The sequence below is a fragment of the Phoxinus phoxinus genome (assembly GCF_949152265.1).
Source record: "Phoxinus phoxinus genome assembly, chromosome: 5".
NCBI classification, from domain to species: domain Eukaryota; kingdom Metazoa; phylum Chordata; class Actinopteri; order Cypriniformes; family Leuciscidae; genus Phoxinus; species Phoxinus phoxinus.
In genome coordinates this window covers 26,971,189-26,992,101 of record NC_136880.1, presented here as the reverse complement: position 1 = coordinate 26,992,101, position 20,913 = coordinate 26,971,189, and the positions used below count along the sequence as shown (strand labels likewise).

General features: G+C 37.5%; 1 long non-coding RNA gene across 1 annotated transcript in view; it reads left to right on the top strand.

The window, feature by feature from the left end:
• The window catches only part of LOC306998092, an 81,681-nt gene extending 60,768 nt beyond the window's left edge, over positions 1-20,913 (top strand). Inside the window, exon 3 of the long non-coding RNA XR_013797514.1 lies at positions 19,868-20,913. This is a non-coding gene — a long non-coding RNA (uncharacterized lncRNA). The remainder of the gene's footprint in view (positions 1-19,867) is intronic.

Sequence of the window (20,913 nt, the reverse complement as noted above, 5' to 3'; positions counted from 1 at the left end):
TTTAGCTAACATTTATAATGTGTTAATGGCTGAATGTTGCACATAGAATGTTGCACATAGAATGTTGCACATAGAATGTTGCACATATTTATCATAATGTTTAAATTGTTTATAAATACCAGAAGTGATGTTGTACAATGAGGATGTTATCATGTTGCCAAAAATAGAGCTGTCGGTGTCCAAATGTGTAGTGAGCCAGGGTCCTTACTGTCCTTACCAATGCCCAAATTAATGTACAAGATACTGATTCTTGACCTAGGAAGCTTGGGATCTGATTGAGACGCACCCTGTAAGAAAATAGTTTTAAACTACGGAAGTCAGTAAATGGGCGAGTAAATGATGACAGAATTTCCTTTCTGGGTGGACTATACCTTTAAGAGTTATTTGCATATACATTTTTTGAATATATATTTGAATATAGAATGATGTTAATATGCATCATTTCTTTTAGAATTTTTTTTTATAGATGTTATATATCTTTTTATATATACATACAATTATATTTTATGTTACACTGTTTTGCTTCTGAAGTATGTATCTTGTTTTAAGCCCCAGTTGAGGGGTGAAAAAACTTTCAAATATATATATTTTATTGTTCATTCATTCATTTGATTTATTCAGAGTTGTAATATGATGACTTATATCGGCATGTGACTTTGGAACTTCTCCCAACACCTGTGCCTTAGGACAGCTTTTGGTGTAGTCTTTGATCCACCTCATAGGACATCAAAGCAGGGCTGAAATGAAAAAAAACTAACCTCAACTCCATCCAGCTCAGAGAGAAAGAGGAATCTATCAATTCTCTGCACTCCAATCTGAACCATATGACCACATATGACACTTCTGCTTAAGCACAGATGTATACAATGCCAAAAGTGCAGAAAGTCCCTCACAATAACTTTCGCAGGGTGACAGATATGCTTGATGAATCATCACAAGGTGTGGACAAAAGACCAGTTTCAAATCTGACCTTGCAGATATTCATTAGGAAAACAGTTTAAATTGTAGTTGTGCTGACAGAGCACAGGGGTGACACAGGGCAGGAATAAAGGTCAGCTTTACTATGATTGTAAAGATGATTCAAGGCATCCTAAAATGACAGTGTGTGCAGAGTTTCAGCTGAATAGTGTTTCTTTTCTGAGCTTATATTCATAAGGAAAAGGCACTGGATAAGAGGAGGCCCTGTTTGTCATTGATATGAAAAATACATTTTAAAGTCTCTATGCTGTAACCGTAAACAGAGGTGCAGAAATATAGATGTAGGGCCAGATTTACTAAACGGGGAAAATTAGCGTGAGAGTGTAATTCCAAAAAAGTGCTGGTGGAAAGTTATGTGCGTGATCTACTGACGACGCGCAAATTAAAGAACACAGACGCAGCCGGATCATTTCCATAATTACCAAGAGCAGCGCAAATTAGCACCTGGTTTAAGACATGTTTTTTGGGGGTGGTAAATAATGGCACAAATCCCAGTAAATTGATCAGTGCATACCTTAGTAAATCACCTTGCATGATTCATTTAAATACTCTCCTACAAAGGGGAAACTTCTACAAATGCATATGCAACAAGGTCAACCACCAAAATAACCTTGTTCATGCCTTTTCAGCCCAATTTTTTCACTGCGTCTCTTTAGTAAATCCTGATAGTAGTTTTTTTTTAACACCAAAAGAGGATTTGCACTGGCGCAAGCTGTTAAATACATCCCGTATGTCTAATTTTTGTGTTAATAGCTTTATCAAATGTATTGAAAACAATCGCTGCATCTGAAACTGCATACTGTATGGTATACTTACTTCATTTGGTTTGCAACCGTAAAAAAAAAAAGTTATATCTATATAGTATGAATGAAATCCGGATATACTACAACCGCCATTTTGTCACTTTCATGTGACCTACGGCATCAGTTGCCATTCACAAATCCTCTCCCGTGGCCTCATGGGATAGTAAAGTGTGCACTTTAGAATCTCGTTGGAAGAAGCAAGTCATCCGGGTACTTTTCACCTGTGCATTCGGACATACTATTCTGCTCACATACTGTTCCCCATATACTAAATAGTATGGAAGTAGGCATATTCGAATGCAGGAAATTATTATTTTAAACAGATGTGTACATTCTCCCTTTCTGCCATTGGTCGTTCAACAGATAGTCCCACCCCAAACTCATGGGATTGGTTGTTCCATGGTGTTTACACTTTTTTTTTTTTTTTTTTTCTTTTTTTTTTACGTATAAGTGGCTTACTTACAGTTGTATCTGCTCAATTTTTGCCATTTGTTTTATTTCACATTGTGCCAGATATTTCACTGATCTCTTTCAGTCTCTCATCTCCCTCCTGATCTCACTCACAGTATGTCAGCCAATGAGAGTCTGTGATGCAAAGAGTTTCCTTATCTAAGCCAAGAGTGGCTTGAAATGGGACTGAGGAAAGGGAAGGAAGATCATGGATTTGTGTGACAAAAGGAAGCAGAAACCTAAGATGCTTAGAAAGAGTTTTATTTTCAAATTGATACAAACAATCCAAAACTAGGCACTGCAAATAATTGTTTATTTCGGTTGCATGTAACTTGTGTACAAACATTTAATGTAAACTGTTAATTAGCATAACATAAACGTACATGATAAAGCAAAGGTTAGAAAGTGTAATATAGCTATTTCCTATTTATTAAATGTTGTACTTTAATCATTCACTTGCATGTATAAAATCGCTGAATTCTCTTTTGAGTCTTTTTCAATCTTAAATATATTTCTGAACAGCACAACTTATGCATAAGACATATAACTTATGATTCATAATGTGTTTTAGAGTAATTAATCACAAATTATTATTCATTTAATTCCCATTGACTTCCTTCAAACAATCTAACCCTATAACAATATTAACAGAATGAGCATTTGAAGGGCTTATGGCTGAATAAAATACTTCACAAGTAATGGGGGTGATGTATGCAATAGCCTGTGTGCACTTAACCATATCAGGAGCTCAAAAATAGGAGTTAATGGACCTTTGGCTTTTGAACATAAATAGAAAAACAAAGAAATAGACTAAGCTGGACTTAATGAGAGTGCTAATGCAGCCATAATTCTTGGAGCCTTGGAACTATGATGAAAAAAGTAGATGAGAGTGTGTGAAAGTGAGTGTATGAGTGGCCTTGCAGATTGCAAGAACTACATCTGCATTTTTCTCTGAGCCGGATATAGAAAGTGTTAAAATCCAATATCACTGTTATGCATTTAATACGAGTCTCTTAAATTTAGCAGATTCAATCATCAGTTTTATTTTTGCTACAGATACACATCCTTAAACATCTTGTTTTAGTATTTTGTGTAATTTGTAATTTTAGTAATTTGTTTTACAAATTTGGGAAAAATTTGTAACAATTTTTGTTCATAACCTTTTTTGTTCCTGCAATGTATCAAAGGACAATTAAGGTAACAGCTACGATATTAGAGCTGCTGATTCAGCCATTCGGATCACTTGACATTCAACACACCTGATTAGATTATTCAGATTATTCATCAGGAGATGTGGCCGCCTCAGGGATCGATTAGGAACAATGATGATAAATCACTTCCTCTGGCTGCTTCCCCACCTGAGCACCGTGGTAAAAAAAAAAGTTGCTGCAGAGGAGCTGTGTGAAAGTTTTGTACCGAATTGATCCATCTGATCCACGACAATGGAAAAGTAACATATGAGGCAAGAGATTTTCAGACAAGTATACGGAGCTATAGCCAAGCTACACTAGCTCTTCATAGGCAACCTGTTTTGAAGAGTTCTGTGGCTGTATTTAATCAGTTCTTTCTCCCAAATGCTTCTACAACTCAACCACCACTAGACTGATTTCAAGCTTGACAGATTTCAATTTATTCCTTTGATAGATTTATTTCGTGCCCACAGCAGGAGCAACACATGTCTATATCTAATAAAGAAGCTTCTGAGAAAAAAAATGGGTGGGATTCATTTTAAAGGAAAGGCCTCGGCATAAGCAACCCACATACATGCGAATGACCAGTGACAAAAGGTATCAAGCAAAGAGCAGTGTATTGGACGCAGTGCTGGGACTGTTTGAGGATCGAGAACATTACATGAATCTGAAAAGCAAGGGGATATAAAACCACAGACAAAGCATTTTAATTAGGACCTCAGTATTTTCTGGCTGACCAAACATCCTTTTCTCTAGTAATCATAATGGGTGTATCCAGTTTTATGAGGGATTGCTATGGAACAACAAGATATGATGCCCAGCTGTGTCTTATCTAACCACAGCTACATTTATTTGATTAAAAGAAAACATAAAAAAACAGTAGTATTGTGAAATATCTTTGCAATTTTCTGTAACTTTTTGTATATTTTTAAATGTAATTTATTCCTTTGGTGACAAAGCTGAGTTTTCAGCATCATTACTCCAGTCTTCAGTGTCACATGATCCTGCAGAAATCATTCTAATATGCGGATTTGGTGATCAAGAATTGTCAATGTTGAAAAACAGTTGTGCTGCTTAATATTTTTGTGGAAACACTGCAGTGTTGCCAGATTGGAAATGTCCAAGTATCGTACCAGAAGCTCAAAATGATCATATTTGGAAGAAATGTATGGTACACGAGTCAAACGGACAGAATTCAGCTATTTATCTAGACCAACAACTTTTTGACACAACCTGCAAGTCACTTTATTGCTATGACCTCGCCTTGGAAACAACTGACCTAAGCGCCTCAGCAGGAACGTAAACTTGTGCTCGTGAGAGAGAGAGTCATTCTCCACGATGATTGGCCGAGAATACGTAACGTGAGACGAGATGGAAGACATGCATAACACCAGATCACATACTCCTCACAATCATGACGGTAGACGTAGGATCCACAGATCAATGAGTATAGAAGCCCTATGATTGCAATGACCATGATTTGGAGTGTCTTCTAACCCCAGACGTTTGAATGGTGGTATATAAGACCACCATGTACAATAATGCATTTTATCTCGAGTATACTGTTAAGGAATTCAAATATATTCCAGTTATATTAGCACCATTATACAGATCCCTGTGCTGTACTGTATGTAAATCATATATTAAGGGATTTTCCTGCCATGAGAGTAATTCAAGCTTGAAGTACCACCTTCATGTTTTTGTGAGTCCACAGCAGTCATCACAGCCCTAGCTGAGCAACAGACAGAGTGCCTCTCCAAACCGCACTGATAGAGAGCACGCAAAATGAGTGAGAAATCTATAGTGTCTTTTCAATGCTTAATATATCCATCCATGTGATTTTAATTTAATGCTTTTTACTTCATAAATATTGATACAGTACATGCACTTACATAATTGAATTGCCATATATAATTCATTAATTAAATAATTTATTGTGAAACATGTAATTACTTAAAAACAGAGCTAAATGTGATATTGCCAGATAATGATTTGTCTGGAACGGTCGAATGTGGATCTACATATACACATCTATGCTCAACCACAACCTTAAAGGGATAGTTTACCCAAAAATGAAAATTCTGTCTTCATTTACTACCCTCTTGTTGTTCCAAATCTTTATATATTAATTTGTCCTGTAGAACACAAAAGTAAATATTCTGAAGAATGTTGTTGGAGTGGCGTAACTTTGTTTTAAAAAGTGGGTGGGACAAGATTGTGTGTGTTGGGGGGAGGTAGTGGTGCTAATACAATGATATATTATTTATATACATTAATAATTGTTCAGTTTTAATGGTACACTGAGTTTAATTGATCAAAGTCATGTTTAACGTTATAGTTGCATCCTTAAATATAAAATCTACTGTAGCTGATACAACATAGTGTTAGTCCTGAGTCTTCAAGTCCGTGAATGAATACATAAATCCGCTTGAACGTCTTAAAACCAATGTCGATCAGTGATTGTATATCACAAGCAGTGACACATTTGTGTGTATTCTGTTTTGTGATTTAATTTCACCGTAAGTCTCTGCAACTGTGTTAAGCGGCATCGAACACTCAGCATGATTTTAAAAATCCTCTTATTTAACAAATGAACGAAATTAATATTCTGCCAGTCAACTGGTGTTTCAAAAAGTGGTGGAGATATGTCCCACTCGAAAATGACGCCTATGGTAATCAAACGGTTTTAGTTGCCATTAGCTAGGTTTCCATCTAAAGTTGCGAATTTAACTTATGCACAATATTAAAATATTGCTACATCCAGGAGCCCACCAGCCCCTTCACACCCCCCCCCACGTGAGGTGCTGGTGATCTCTGTGTCCAGACCCTGGAGACGAAACTTCCCAGCGAGAGACGTTGTGGCCTCCTCCTGACGATCAGTGCCTGCAAGCCCCGGCACCCCCTCTCGTGCGGTGCCAGCAGTCCCAGGGTCGTAGTCCGATGTGCGTGGCGTTTGCTCCCAAGTTCTCACTCACTCCTGCCTGTATTTCCAATGCCCTCCTCAGGCCAGAGACTTCTTGCCTCAGCTGCTCCACTCGGCTAAGCAACGCCGAGGCATCCACATAGCCAAACCCGACAGGTGGCAATTCGTCCAAGTAATGTGAAACAAACCGCGGAATATTCTCATCACACTCATTTAGAACCTTCAGACAGGCCTTGATATTATTCACGTCCTTCTGTGGGCCTTTGTCCGATACAGCGTAGTGTGGTTTTCGGGCATACATCAAACAAAAGCCGCTAAGACTCCTCAATCCACTCAGATGAAAAGTTGTTAGTCAATTTCATCATGGCTTAGTGTCTTCATTTTAACCACGATGAGGTTTAACAGTTCACCCTTCACTATCACCTTCCCATTATCCGTTTTGTAGATTGCAGGTTTTGTACGGGGGCAAGCCGAGCCTCCACCAGCGGCACCCACCACCGTCGCCATTTCCGCCATTCTATTAAATAAAAATAATAGTAATAAAAATGGAAGTTGCTGCAATCTGGGAAGCCACTGTGGCTCCTTTTTTCTCCATCATAAATGACTTGAGTCTCAGAGCGCGCAGACGAAATGTAATAAACACTGTCTTTTACTGTTCGGATTCCTGTTGTTTATTGGGAATGCAGTCATACATGTGAATACAGTTCTGGGAGGTCATTATATCAAATCGTTTTGATAACTTTGGCTCAGCCATATCAGTTTGTGTGTATATGTCTTCTTATAGGATCAAATGTATCTGCTTCAATTGAGCGCATACATTTTTTATGCATTTTTTTGTTGTTGTTTTTTTGTGATATTCCAGAATGCGCTTCGAAATAGGGTGGATGGATTGTGTGGACTTTTCTGAGTGAACTATCCCTTTAATTTATAGTTTAGCGTTTGTTTTCTTTTGTTATATTTTCTAGCAAAGCATAATCATTTGTTATTGAATATTCTTGCCTAACAGCCGTGAATCACTTTTCAACAATAATGGTGGCGAATCGATAGAGCACAACCTCTCATATTGGCAGCGTTACATTTATTAGGGTAAAGTGACAAGTCTTTGCTTCCCTCCGAGATTTCAAACACCACCTTAAGTAATTTATCCCACACAGACACTGATGCAGTATAGGGCACGTAATGGAAGCTCCCTTTCTGAATTGCAGCCGTAAATCATAGTAGTGATTTCTGTTTAATTACTTAGTAAAACGAGCCGTTATTATCGTAAATATTCATTTTAATAGCACAATCAATCTGCTTCGCAAATATATACGATTGTGTTTAAGCAACCTACTGAGCCAAGAGAAAACTTAACAAGGCCGTTGATATGTTAATTAGCTTTTTTTGCAGCTGGCAGACTTAATTAAGCCGTATTAATGAAGAGGATATAGCCACATATAGTTACCGTTACAGTTGGCCTATGCAAAAGGTCAAGCGCTCGTGCGGAATTTGCAAATCTGCAACAATGTCGTGCTGAAAATACTCTGCAGATTGCTTACATGTGGCATCCTCTGAATTGCACAAGGTCGACTGGGCTGAAGCCAGAAATTCATCATGCATTTATATGACCCTCATCAGGACACGTGATATGCCGCGGGTGACTAGGTAAACTTTATAGGGCTGCGAGAAAGGTATTTTTTTTGGGTACTCACTCAAACTCTGCAGTTAGAGACCAAGGGGACTGTGATTTCGTTATGCTGATGGATTTTGCTTTCCTTGGGCAGTTTATGTACAGCAGTGAGTGACATTCATTTGGTCTGGCACACTGTTCTCTGTCTCCTGCTTCGCTGTAGCACTGCAGTTGGAGTGCATTATTTGATAGATGTGCCGAGGAGAGACTGTAAAAACATGAGTTGTGACAACGCTTAACTGTCATTGCTCTTAAGTTTTTCCTCCAAGACAGGAAAGAAGACGAAATGATTCTCCCTGAGCAGATTTTGAATTAAGTGCCTATGTGCTTATACTAACAAATGGGTCTATATGAATACGCACGGGTGTTTTTGTAGATGCTGTGTCCATTTAAAATCACCATGTCTTAATAGGGACCTTGTTAGTCAATGGCGGCCCAGTCCATCAAATAATTACACACCCGCCAAACTGACCGGCACAGCAGCGTTCAGCCCTATATACTAAAGCACATTCATTATTTTCTTCCCACTGTTGTTTGAACAACACAGAGATGTTTCCTTTCCTCCAACAGCAGGTCTGAGCAGTTGTAGGGTCAGGTGCTCCCCTCATAAGCAGGAGGCTAAAGGCTGGATGAGGCTTAATGAGCTGTCGCAGTCAGCTGCCCGAAATCCTCCAGGCCGGCACACGCTCGCTCGATCCCTTGCTTTCTTCTTTCTCTGACCTTCTACTGTCAGCAGGCCTGGCCTCAGAATCAATTCATCCTACACAGGAAGAGATTGGAGAAGTGGGACAAGAAATGGAGGTTGAATCACTGTCAAGCTTCGCTCTGAAATGTCCCTGCAGCACCCCGCATACTCGAGGGTTTCGAGAGCCGGGATATATTGAAATTTCTCTCAGATGCAGAGTTTTCAGATATATTCAGAATGTGAATAGGAGAAGTACTTGAAATAGTGTGTTGCAGGGAAATAAATCTTTCTTTTCGCTGCGATCTTTGCCACTCTATCAGGGTAAACCGGGTTCAAGTCAATATGTTCGCTTCAAATAAAGAAGAGTGACCCTAGCCGAATCATGCAACGTGTGCGCCCGATGTGTAGGTTGTTAGTTTGAGTTGAACGTGCACTTTTTTTAGTACAACCACCCCCTCTGTAATGCTGAATGTGTGCCTTATGATGTTGCTAGAAGTGCATTAGTCATTTTGAGCACTTTTAGGGCCAGATTTACTAACAGCTCGTGTCAGCGCAAACCCTCTTTTGGTGTTAAAAAATGACTGTCAGGATCTACTAAATACATGCAGTGAAAAAATTAGCGTTGCAAAAGCGTTATTGTGGCTGACTTTGTGTTTGCGACTATGTGTTTGTTGGAGAGTATTTAAATGAATCATGCAAGGTGATTTACTAAGCTTTACGCTTGTCAATTAACTGGTGTTTGCACCATTATTTACCGCCCCAAAAAAACATGTCTTAAAGGAATCCTATTATATTTTTTCGCTTTTTCATCTTTAGCTAGTCTATAATGTTGCTTTTTGAGCATAAAAAAATTCTGCAAGGTTACAAAGCTCAAAGTCCACTCCAAAGGGAGATATTTTATTCAACAGAATCCACTTTTAAAGAACTACAACAAACTTGTTGTAACTTCTTGCAGGAACGTGTGGACTACAAACCAATTGTACGCAAGCTGTAATAATGTAAAGATTATAAAAAATATTTTTTTTAACAATCAAGCATGGAAACATATTCAAGTACATGCCAAAAACAAAATCAAGACTTCATAAAAGGGCATCATTTAAACCAGACGCTAACTGGTTTGCGTTGGTCATTATGATCCGACTGTGTCTGTGTTCTTTAGGCCTTCTCCACACTAATACGTTCTCATTGGAAAATGTGTCCTTTTCTCTCCGTTTTGACCTTGACCTTAGGACCCACACAGACCACAGGGTGAGCGCCTCACTAACACCTCTACAAGCAGCAACCTGGATTTCCCAGGAGTCTCCCATCCAGGTACTAACCAGGCTCAGCCCTGCTTAGCTTCAGTGGGCAACCGGTCTTGGGCTACAGGGTGATATGGCTGCTGATGCATCGTTGCATCATGCATACAAAGACATCGTTCTTATTAACGCTATTCTAAGTTGATACATTTGAAAATGCAGTTTTTGTGTGTGGACTGTGATGACGTACACTTAGTCATGTGACGCATATAGAACCCATAGATGATTTATGTTTATACCTGTATTGTGCCTGTTATGTGCTATTTACTTAGACTGACGAGCCAGACCCACATCAAGATGTTGGTTCTGGGAACACACCATTGGCAGGGCTCAATCTGAGGGGCGGGATAAACGGTTGTCTTTCAAATTCCCTCTTCATGCAATAGGATAGCGCTACAACCAACCAGAGCAATAAAGAAAGTGATGTAGTCAGAGCGATGGAACACATCTTCCTTTTTTAAGAATGACTTCAGTGCCGTTCTTTGTTCTTTTCTCAAAGAAAAACTTAACTCCAAGTCTTCCAGAGTAGCAGCCAAATCCAAATCGATAGACCGCTGTTCGCCAGCAGTAGCCATCTTCTTTGTTTTCAAGTAGCAGGGAATTCACGCGGAACCGTCGCAACCGTCATTATGTTAAGCCCGCCCACCGACTCTATACACGATGTGATTGGCCTGAGTTTGGTTTTTCCAGCTCGCAAGTCAACGGAGAGTTGCTAGATGACACTGGCTGCATTATAAAATTTGCTGCCGCTAGGGTGCGTCTAGATTTCTAGGCTACTATTCACTTTCACACAGTTGCTAAAATATGTTACTTTGCACACTTTTCATATCACAGTCCTGCAAAGATGACAGAAAATTCACTCGCATTTGGTGTCCTGCAGAAAAACATGAGAGCAGTTGTATTTTAGACCAAACATATGGTAAATGGACTGCATTTATATAGTGCTTTAACAGACCCATGGTCACCAAAGCGCTTTACATACTGCCTCACATTCATCCATTCATACACCGACGGCGGTGTCAGCCATGCAAGGCGCCATCCAGCTCGTCGGGAGCAGCTGGGGTTAGGTGTCTTGCTCATGGACACCTCGACACTTGGTCAGGTGGAACTGGTGATAGAACCACCAACCTTCCGGTTTGTAGACAACCTACATGAACCACTGAGCCACTGCCGCCCCTATGGGTGAGTGAGTGCGTGCGTGCGACCTGGACGCATCAGTGAATGGTGAGATATTTTGCTAAATAAAATTATCCAGCCAGAAGAATTGCGTGATAACTTAAATATGTCTTGTTCTGTCTATGTCATCTCAGTGAGCTTTTTATGAGGGTTTACCCATGCGCTGGGTTAGGGTTAGGTTAGGTTAGTTTAGTTTAGTGAATCTAGCGTTTTCCGATGTTTCAGTGTGGATGAGAAAATTTTGGTAAATGCTTGAAAACGCTAGTGTGGACTTTTTTTAAAACTCTATCTGGATTAATGTAGACGTAGCCTTAATTGCACGTCGTCAGTAGATCACTGATTTTTTTAGAATTGTGCTTTGATGTTAATTTGCCCTGTTTAGTTAATCTGGCCATTAAGTGTGTGCATGTGTGTTTGTAGGGTTAAATTATCTCTGTTAATTTCTGGAGGCCGTCTGATTTTCTACAGTAAGGAATAGAAATGCAACTTTATGTTGTGGAATAATCATCGTATCATATTCTTATCACAAAAGTAGAGAAAAGAGTGTCATTTTTATGAGCTCAAGTCAATTTTATCTCCACGGCACAGGTTTAAGGACAGCTGAATTTAATTGTTTCAAGTTTTAAAATATAAATTATGTTTGCAATGGCATTTGTAAAATTGCTACGCCGAGCTCCTAGGGCTAAATTAACCCCAGGAGAATAGAGCGCATTCCTGCAGGTGCTGATTAAACCCAATCAAAGGAAGATTAAAACGGTTAAAAGAAATAAATTAAATGAAATTGGTTATGCCTCATATAAGACTTATTTTCCAAGCCTACATTTTCCTTCTTAAATAAAAATTCTGATGTTGATGTCATAAAATAAGACATTATTCAGTTGTTTAAAAAGTGCTGGGATGTCACAGCCTTTAATGAGGTGCACAGGCTCAGAGATCTGGGGCTCCCTGCATCCCATGGGAGGAATGAAGATGGGCGTTTGCTTTGGAAAAGTTTTAATGAAGCTTTAGAACTCTTTTCATAGAAACCGTTATTTTCAATGCAGGAACTCGGTGAAAAGAAATCACATTGAGCAGAAATATGGATGGAAATACTGCAGTTGGAGACATTCCTTGCTGTGAGTCATTTCTTTTCAAATATTTTCCTAACTTGCACAATAAATAAATAATTTGAATTACAATTATGGTTTGTGCTGATCAGCAGATAGTTATTTTGATGTTATGGCCAACAACCAATACATATATATAAGTTTTGGATCATGCTGCTCACTTGCAATGTAGGCACTACCCCAAATATAAAGTGGATAGTTCTAATTCGTGCTTCTATTGATTGGTCAATATGGTGTTCTATTTGTATAGTATTGTATAGTTATATTATATAATATTTTCCACAATATTTACCTTCTATTATACCATGGTCTGTCTGAATACTCGATTTTGATTGGCTAGAAGGTGTGCAATGTAGTTCCAAGTCAGTTTAATCACAGGTCTATATTAATGTGCTGTAGTCATTGAAGCACACACACACACACACACACACACATGCATACGTCACACACTCAGAGAGCAGAGGTCGCGGCGCGCACACAAAGAAACATTCTAGAGCACAGAAACTTATCAATGCTGCCCATTGACTTTTAGTAATAAAATGTCTCAGCAACGATAAGGTTAAATCACTATTTTGAAGTAATTAAACACTTTCCCCGCCAGCATTAAAAAAAAAAAAGTTACCAGACACTGCCAGCATTTGTGATAATTTACACAAAAATGTCATGGCCCTCAGAAAATTTGGTTGTTGGATTATCTTGAATATCTCTATCACAATAATTAATTTAAATAAATGCTAAAAGTCATTAATTCAAACAAATGTAATCTTACTCACTAATTTATCTGTGTCTGATTCAAAGCGGGCAGAATGCTAGATCTAACGAGCCGTAACTGAAGAAAGTAACAGTCAATCTTACCCTTCCTGTCAAATTTTGCACTGCAAACATCAATAACAGCTATACGTTTTTAATTCTTTGAGGAGTTTAACGCACTTTGCGTCGGGTTGTTTGTTGCCTCGTGGATTATCCCTTACATAACTAACTTCTATGAGCTATTCATCCCTATGCAAATGCTAGCGGATAATTATTTTGTTTCATAGAAACGTTATTATGTCATGGACTACATTTTGTCTAAGAATGTCACGTTCTGATGAATAGCACTTTTTTATAATGTGGTTAGGTTTCCTACTTAAAACCTTTTAACCATCACTATATTCACAATATATGACACCATTGCTTGAATAAGACACTGCAGGTGTGTTTATGGTGTAAATAAAAGATGCATTATGCAGTGCAGACAGCTTTGTTGATTGTAACAAGAGTGTTGGTGAGATCTCTGTACATGCACTGTCAGTGAGCTGCCACTGAACTGCAGGGCTCAGACAGCCGCGTGAGACGTGACTGACATGATGCACATACATGTTGTGACAATTACGCGTCAGCAAGGAGCAGAATGTACAATTCAGATGTCAAACAGATCCTTGCAAAACATGGCACCAGATAGCAGTGCTCTGTACGGGAAGTTTTTGTCGGGTTCAGTAACGGTTAATATTTTTGCACTTAACTAAGGTGTATTTTGCATATTGTAACTGTTAAGCTTACAACCATGTTTGGCTTGAAGCAAAGCAGGCATGTATTTGAGAGCTCCTTCACTGCTGGATGCTATGGGTTTGCTGGATTATATGAATGCAAGAGATTTCTGGACAGTGTTTATATGGCGATTTAGTGATTGTTTTCATTAAAAATGAAAAGTTCTGTTTCATATAAAAAAAATATATATATATCACACCAAAATTCTGCATATATTCTTGATTTGATTGAAAATTGTATATTTTACTTATGCACATGTACATGTACATGTGTGTACGTGTGTCACACAAGATACTGTTAACATAGCTGCAGCTTCTAAAGAGAACATGAGGATCCAGGAAGGCTGTATAGGAGCCCATATGGCCAGTCGAAAATGAGTCAGCCTGTGTAACCTTTAACAAAACTGGAGAGGGACAAAATGGAGGAGGAACTGATTTACACAGTGAGGATGATAGTTTTGATAAGTAACCCTCCATTTTTAAGTGTCCAGCAGACTTGTTGAGATTGATGAAGCGGTGAGAGGAAGAAGTTTGTGTTTGTGTAACATTAGCAACACATTAGCTGTTTGATAACAAAGTCAAGCCACAGGCTAATCATATAAATTACCATTATGATGCACAAAACACATTACCATTCATGTTTATTATTAAAGTTTAATTTGAAGGGATACAATTATTGACTGCAGGGGGACTTAAAGTGTTTTTTTTTTTTCTTATTCTTTCTCATTTGTTACTCAGATTTTTGGTAACACTCACAATAAATATCCATTTGTTAACATTAGTTAACTACATTACTTACCATGAGGTATGAAAAATACTTCTAAAGCATGTATCAATCAAAAGTTATATCAGTTCATATTATTTAATGGACCTGAGCTAACATGAACTAACAAAGAACAGTTGTATTTTTTACCAACAAACATTAACAGATTACGAAGTGGTGTAACAAACAAATTTGTCATTGTCAGTTAATGTTAGTTAATGAATTAACTAACGCTAATTAATGGGACCTTACTGTAAAGTGTTACCAGATTTTCTTATGCTGATAATAAAATGTATGTTGACAACAGTAATAATAATTGAGAAAAATCTGAGATAGAAGCATTTTAACTGGTTTCTGACTTGTCAAGACAATTCATGAGATACAATAACCGATGTCTGATGAAGACCCGTTCGATGGGTTTTTCTGATGAAAAACCGAAGTACACGGTTTTTAACTAATAAAGTTGGATTTCTTCAAGACGAGTGAGTGTTGCACCCTTTTCCAATTTGCATACTATAACAGAATCAGTTATAGAAATGGTGATGGGTTTGAAAGAAAGTGAACCTGTCCTGGTTAAATAGAATTCGTTTTTCGTATACAAACACAAACCTGGAAGCACAGATGTGGAGATTCCATCTATGAAAGTGTGAATCAACATCAGCAGTCAGTGCAGTGTACCATGTAGAAGTGTTTAGGAGAAGTGAAACAGAGGACACCTACTGTATCTCCATATGGAGTATCTCTGCAGTAAGTCCATTGAACAAAACTGCCACACATATCTAAAGCTAGTTACCACGAAACTCAATGACCTCTGACCCTAGGATCCTGTCCACTTCATTCTCATAGAGCAGGTAAGAAAACACTTTAAGAGATTATTCATATTTATGAAATATATTTTGTTTTGCAAGGAGATACACGTAATTTGACCAGGCGTTTATTTTATTTTTTTGCCTGTCAAGCCATATACTGTACAAGTAAGTGTACTGTAAGAGGTTTGCGGTACAATTACAAGCAGGACACTGAAGTAGATGTTGTAAGTTATGCATGGTGTGCTGAGTGCACTAAATTCATTTGTAAAACCTTCCTCTTTGCAGTATTTAATTGGGTCTGTGTGTCACAGCACACTTCTGGGAGTATGCTATGTTGGAAAACTATGTTCATTGTCTACTTACACTAAAAAGCTCTGTAATATTGGTGTGTTTTCAGAAACGCATTGTGTGTTGGCAATACATAATACAATTCATACTGGTTATCTAGCTTGTTAAAATGAATGACACCCCCAGTGCATTTGTTGCAAGTGCCACATTCAAGGTTTTTCAAAAATGCAGAATTCAAAGTGTCTTTTGAATGTTTAATAGAAAAAAATAAATGAAAAGTACAATGGAATGAAATAAATAGCCCCTAGGGTTATTGTAAACAATGTAGTGAACATTCTTCAGGACCTTTTGGATGCAGCAGTGTTGGCTGAAATGAAAAGATACCACAAGGATACCACAAGTCCATTCATAACCATGTATGGAAACCTTAAAACTGATGTAAACTACAACACATCCCTTCTATACAGGGAAATAAGTATTTTCAGTGACAGCTGTAATGCAACATCTTGCATAAATTTAGCTGTTAATGTGCAAATTAATGCATGCATAAACAGTTTGGGTTTGGACTCACATTGCCAAAGGTATTCTGGTGGTGGTGTGGAAAATGAGAAATGCATGGGTATGGGTACAATTTTAAAGATGCTATTCTAACTGTGTGCTTTAGATTACAGGTGAAACTCGAAAAATGAGAATATTATATCGTGCAAAAGTTCATTTATTCCAGTAATTCAACTTAAAAGGTGAAACTAATATTATTCTTATTACATGCAAAGTGAGATATTTCAAGCCTTTATTTGTTAGAATTTTGATGATTATGGCTTACAGCTTATGAAAACACCAAATTCAAAATTATAATATTGTAAAAAGGTTTTCATAGCTGTAAGTCATAATCATCAAAATTATAACAAATAAAGGCTTGAAATATCTCACTTTGCATGTAACGAGTCTATATTAGTTTCACCTTTTAAGTTGATTTACTTGAATAAATGAACTTTTGCACGGTATTGAAATTTTTCGAGTTTCACCTGTATGTAAATGAGTTTGACAGGGAAAAGGAAGGGTGGGCCACACTGTGTGTGCCTCTCTGATGCCTACAGCCAATCACAACACTGGGGTGGAGAAGCGCCAAAGTGCAATCTCCTCCTCATCGGAAAGGGATAAACACGCTCTCAACAGACACTCCTTGTTTTGAATCTCCGGTTCGTCCAGTGAGACAATAACAGATACACAGTTCTAAGTCTCCAGCCCATTACAGGGAATGCAGCAACAGATACACCTCTCTGAGTCTCCAACCTGCAAAGGTGAGACATTCATAGATTAGATACAACATTCTGAGTCTCCAGCCTGTGAAAGATGAGACGGCAAAACATCCATGCTCTGATTCTCCAGCTTGTGAGGCAGCAACATACGACCAAATTCTGAATCTCCTGTCTGGGAGGAAAGAAAGATTAAAAAACACTGAGTCTTTGTCCAGTGTGACAGTAAAACAACATGTCCAGAGTCTCCATACCAGAGAGACAAAAAGCGGATTAACTAAGTTCTGAGTCTTTAGCCCAGAGAGGCAGATGACAGAAACACATTTGCAACAAGGTTAAGCTCATGAGCAAACCTTCACCTCAAGGTACCAAGCTATCTGCGTGTTCCATATTGTTAAAGACCTACAGCATACGTCAGGGCCTCATCTATATGTTCCAGATTTTAGGACCCTTTTTGGTGCCCCAGGAGATCAGCATCCCATTGGTGTTCAAGGCTGTTGAACGGATTCCGGCTTGTTACACAGTCACCGCCATCAGACTGCTCACTCAACCAGTTGAAACGGAAAGATCACTTGGCATTGTTGTGTATTATCAGTATGTTATTTTTCTAATTTACATTAGAGCTAATACAGCTGATGCTAGTAAATAACAAATAATCTAACATATATTTGTTTGATGCATAATAAGGCTTTTTAACTTGTGGGCTAGTTGCATAGCTCTGGTTAGGGTTAGATTCTGTTGGAGCAATTCACCTTTTGGCAAGCCCATTACTTCAACCTACAGCTATACCTTTTCCAAAGCCATTCATCAAAATAATAATCATGATCTTACAATGGAATTTGTATGGACTGTTTTGTTTTTTTGGTGGTTTTGGGGACATGAAATGCATTTTAGTTCAAATTATTGTTTTTAATCATTTTTTATCATTGCAAAATACTTTTTACACATTACCTTCATCTTTTTGTTTCCTTTTCGACTGAAATACAAACTCAATCTACTGTGTAGTTACCATATACTGTACTGATTTATGGCCATGAATATAACATATCTTGTTATCTTACTATGAGAATAAAGCAATCTGTGTAAACATGCTACACAGTTTGAAATGAAAGGCAACCAATTCTCCACCTGGCAACATTAATAATTAGCAATGACATTTATTTGTCTTTACTTTGTTCCTCTGAATGGAATAAATTTCCCTTCACAATTCCTTGGTGAAAAAACACTTATGAATATATTCATAGAGGTCTCATTCTGCAGAATTTTCAGTTGCTGGGTATGAATACTGAGACTGTGTCCCAAACCTATTTTGATGAAAATACCTTTTTTTCCCACTGAATATTGTTTACCAAGGGGCTTCGTGACATTCTTCAGTCAATCTGAAATTAATCTCTCATAAATAATGAGAGATTAAACAGCAGCAAATTTGCACATTTGAAGGATCTATTAGTTTTAATCCACAGGTCTCTGTGTTGTTGTGAATTTTATGTATGTTTGTATATTAAATTCTGATTCCTGAATTCTGATGAAAGCATTTACAGCTTTATTGTTCCAAGCAGTATTTAAACAGCATGACCCCAGGCCTGACAGTAAGCCAATAGAACCTCCACTTTATTGACTGGTTAAGTATTTGCTTGAATGCATGAATGAAATAAAATAGAACCCAAACAAACAGTTTTGTGATAAACACATCACATCTCTGCAGAACTGCAAAATGATGGAACCAAGTTTAAAACAAGCCTTTTTCGTGCCCATCAGTCTACAACAGCCATGATGATAGAGTTTTAAAGGACCCCGTCTCAAAGCATTGAGGGTCATCATTTTGTTGACTAACAACAATTTAGATTTTCTTGTATCTAGTATATTTTTATCATCTAGTTATTCTTGTCTATTTTTTTTTACTCTCATTAGGCTACTTAAACATTACTATTCAAAGATTGCTGTCTCAGATTTCCCATGACGCTGCAGCAGCAAAAATTATTAGTAAAAATGTTGAGCGTTGCAACTAATACAATATTAGCTGAAGCTGAATTCAGTTTGATGAATTGACCCAGTCATAATCTTTTGAAATGAGAAAGGAGTTGAATGCTGCAACTAACCTGATTACGATATGCAATGTTTTTAAAATGATTCTCAGATCAGGTGCTTGAACACTAAAGGCACTGGAAATGTACCCTATATCAAACACTTGCTTTAGAACATCCGATTTTGTTTCAGGCATATCATTATTTTTAATGAGACCAAATTTAATATGTTTTCACCATAAATTAAATTAAAGAAGAACTAAACCAGCAATTGTTGAGATTTTTTAATTTATTATCAAACTTTGAACATGTGATATTTACATTTACTGTACGCATAATGTCACAGAACCTTATCAGTGAATAAGATATCACTCTAAAGCAATGTTGGAGTTAAAATCTTTTTGAAAAGAGGAAAAGCATTGTATAAATGTCACAGGTGGTTGCAGGAAGGCCGACGAAGATGATGAATAAAGTTCCAATATGAAGTTTAATGAGGGTAATACAAATAGCACAAAGACAGGCTGGGCAACACACTAAAGGTAACATAGAACGAAACGGAGAATGAATGTGAGGGATAAACTTATAAAGCAAAGACAAACGAGGATAATTAATAGAACACAGCTGACACTGATGAACTAATAATGACTGTAACCAAAGAGACAGATGAGTGGCGGAATCTGAACAAAGACACGTGGCAAATGACAACAAACTGAAAGTCCATGAAAACAAAACTAAACTGAACATAATGGTGACACATATATGGGATGAAGAGAACTAGTATTTCAACTATAATAAAATAGTACTACTATTATCAGAGCAGAGCTATCTGGAAGAACTAGAAAAATATATAGTTTGTATTTACTCACATCTTCAAATGTGTAATGAATCTTTTTTTTTCTTCTTCTTTTTTTTACGGTACACAGATGGCCAGATGGGAACATGTGGAGAGCAGTAAATCACGGACCTGTTGTGGGTGAAGAAAAGAGAGGCGACTCTTAGTATCCAATGAAAAGAGGTTGTTTTTGACTAGTGTTAAAAGGAAAACCAGTCTTTTCAGAGGAGAGTTATAAAATGGATATGGGAGTGCTGCCAGGTACAGGAGGGAAACAGGCTTTCACAATGTCATTTAATGGACTGTGTAGTGAGTCATAAGCTTCAGAGGAAAATTCAGCTTTTACCATGAATTGACATGAAAATACCAATAACTAGGGCTGCTCACTCTGGCCCTTCAGTGATCTGCATATATATCACCAACAAACACAGTGCATTTTCCCTTCGCTTCTGAACCTAAATAACTATAATGTGTCAAGTATGTCTACTTAAGATCTCAAACAGAATGTGGGTAGATTTAAAGTAATACGAAATGCCCTGTGTTTTAGTGGTCTGTTTATGAAACTTGGACTATCTGTCACACCTTTTACACCAGTGGTGAATATATCTCAGGCTAGGCTTATTTTTGAAAGTCAATTTTTTTATATAGGCCATACTGCAAAAAAAAAAAAAAAATCTACTGAATATTTCAACTGTTATTGCCCAAGAGAAAACAAAACAGTGACCTTCTGTGACTCAGTATTGGGCACATATTGTCACAATGGAACCTGCCTATTAAACAGCGGATTATAGGCTTTTCAGCAAACAATTTATACAGTAAACAGTTTGGAAAGAATTTGAACTAGGCATTTGTGTAACTGGACTTTGGATAACAATGAAAAGAAAGAAAACAAATAACTTTTTCGCTCTTTCATGCATAAAATGATTTTGTTTATTAATTTAACATGCTAATTGATAAATTAAATGTTATTTATATTACTTCATTTATTTGTAGATTTTTATATTATTTTCTTTAAGTAAGTGCTATAGACAACATGCCAGACTTACCAAGAGCAGGCAGCAGAGAATGTGAAGAAGCCGTTCATACTGGATGTTTGAATGCAGAATCAGCTAGACACTGTCATCCGTTTTATTATTA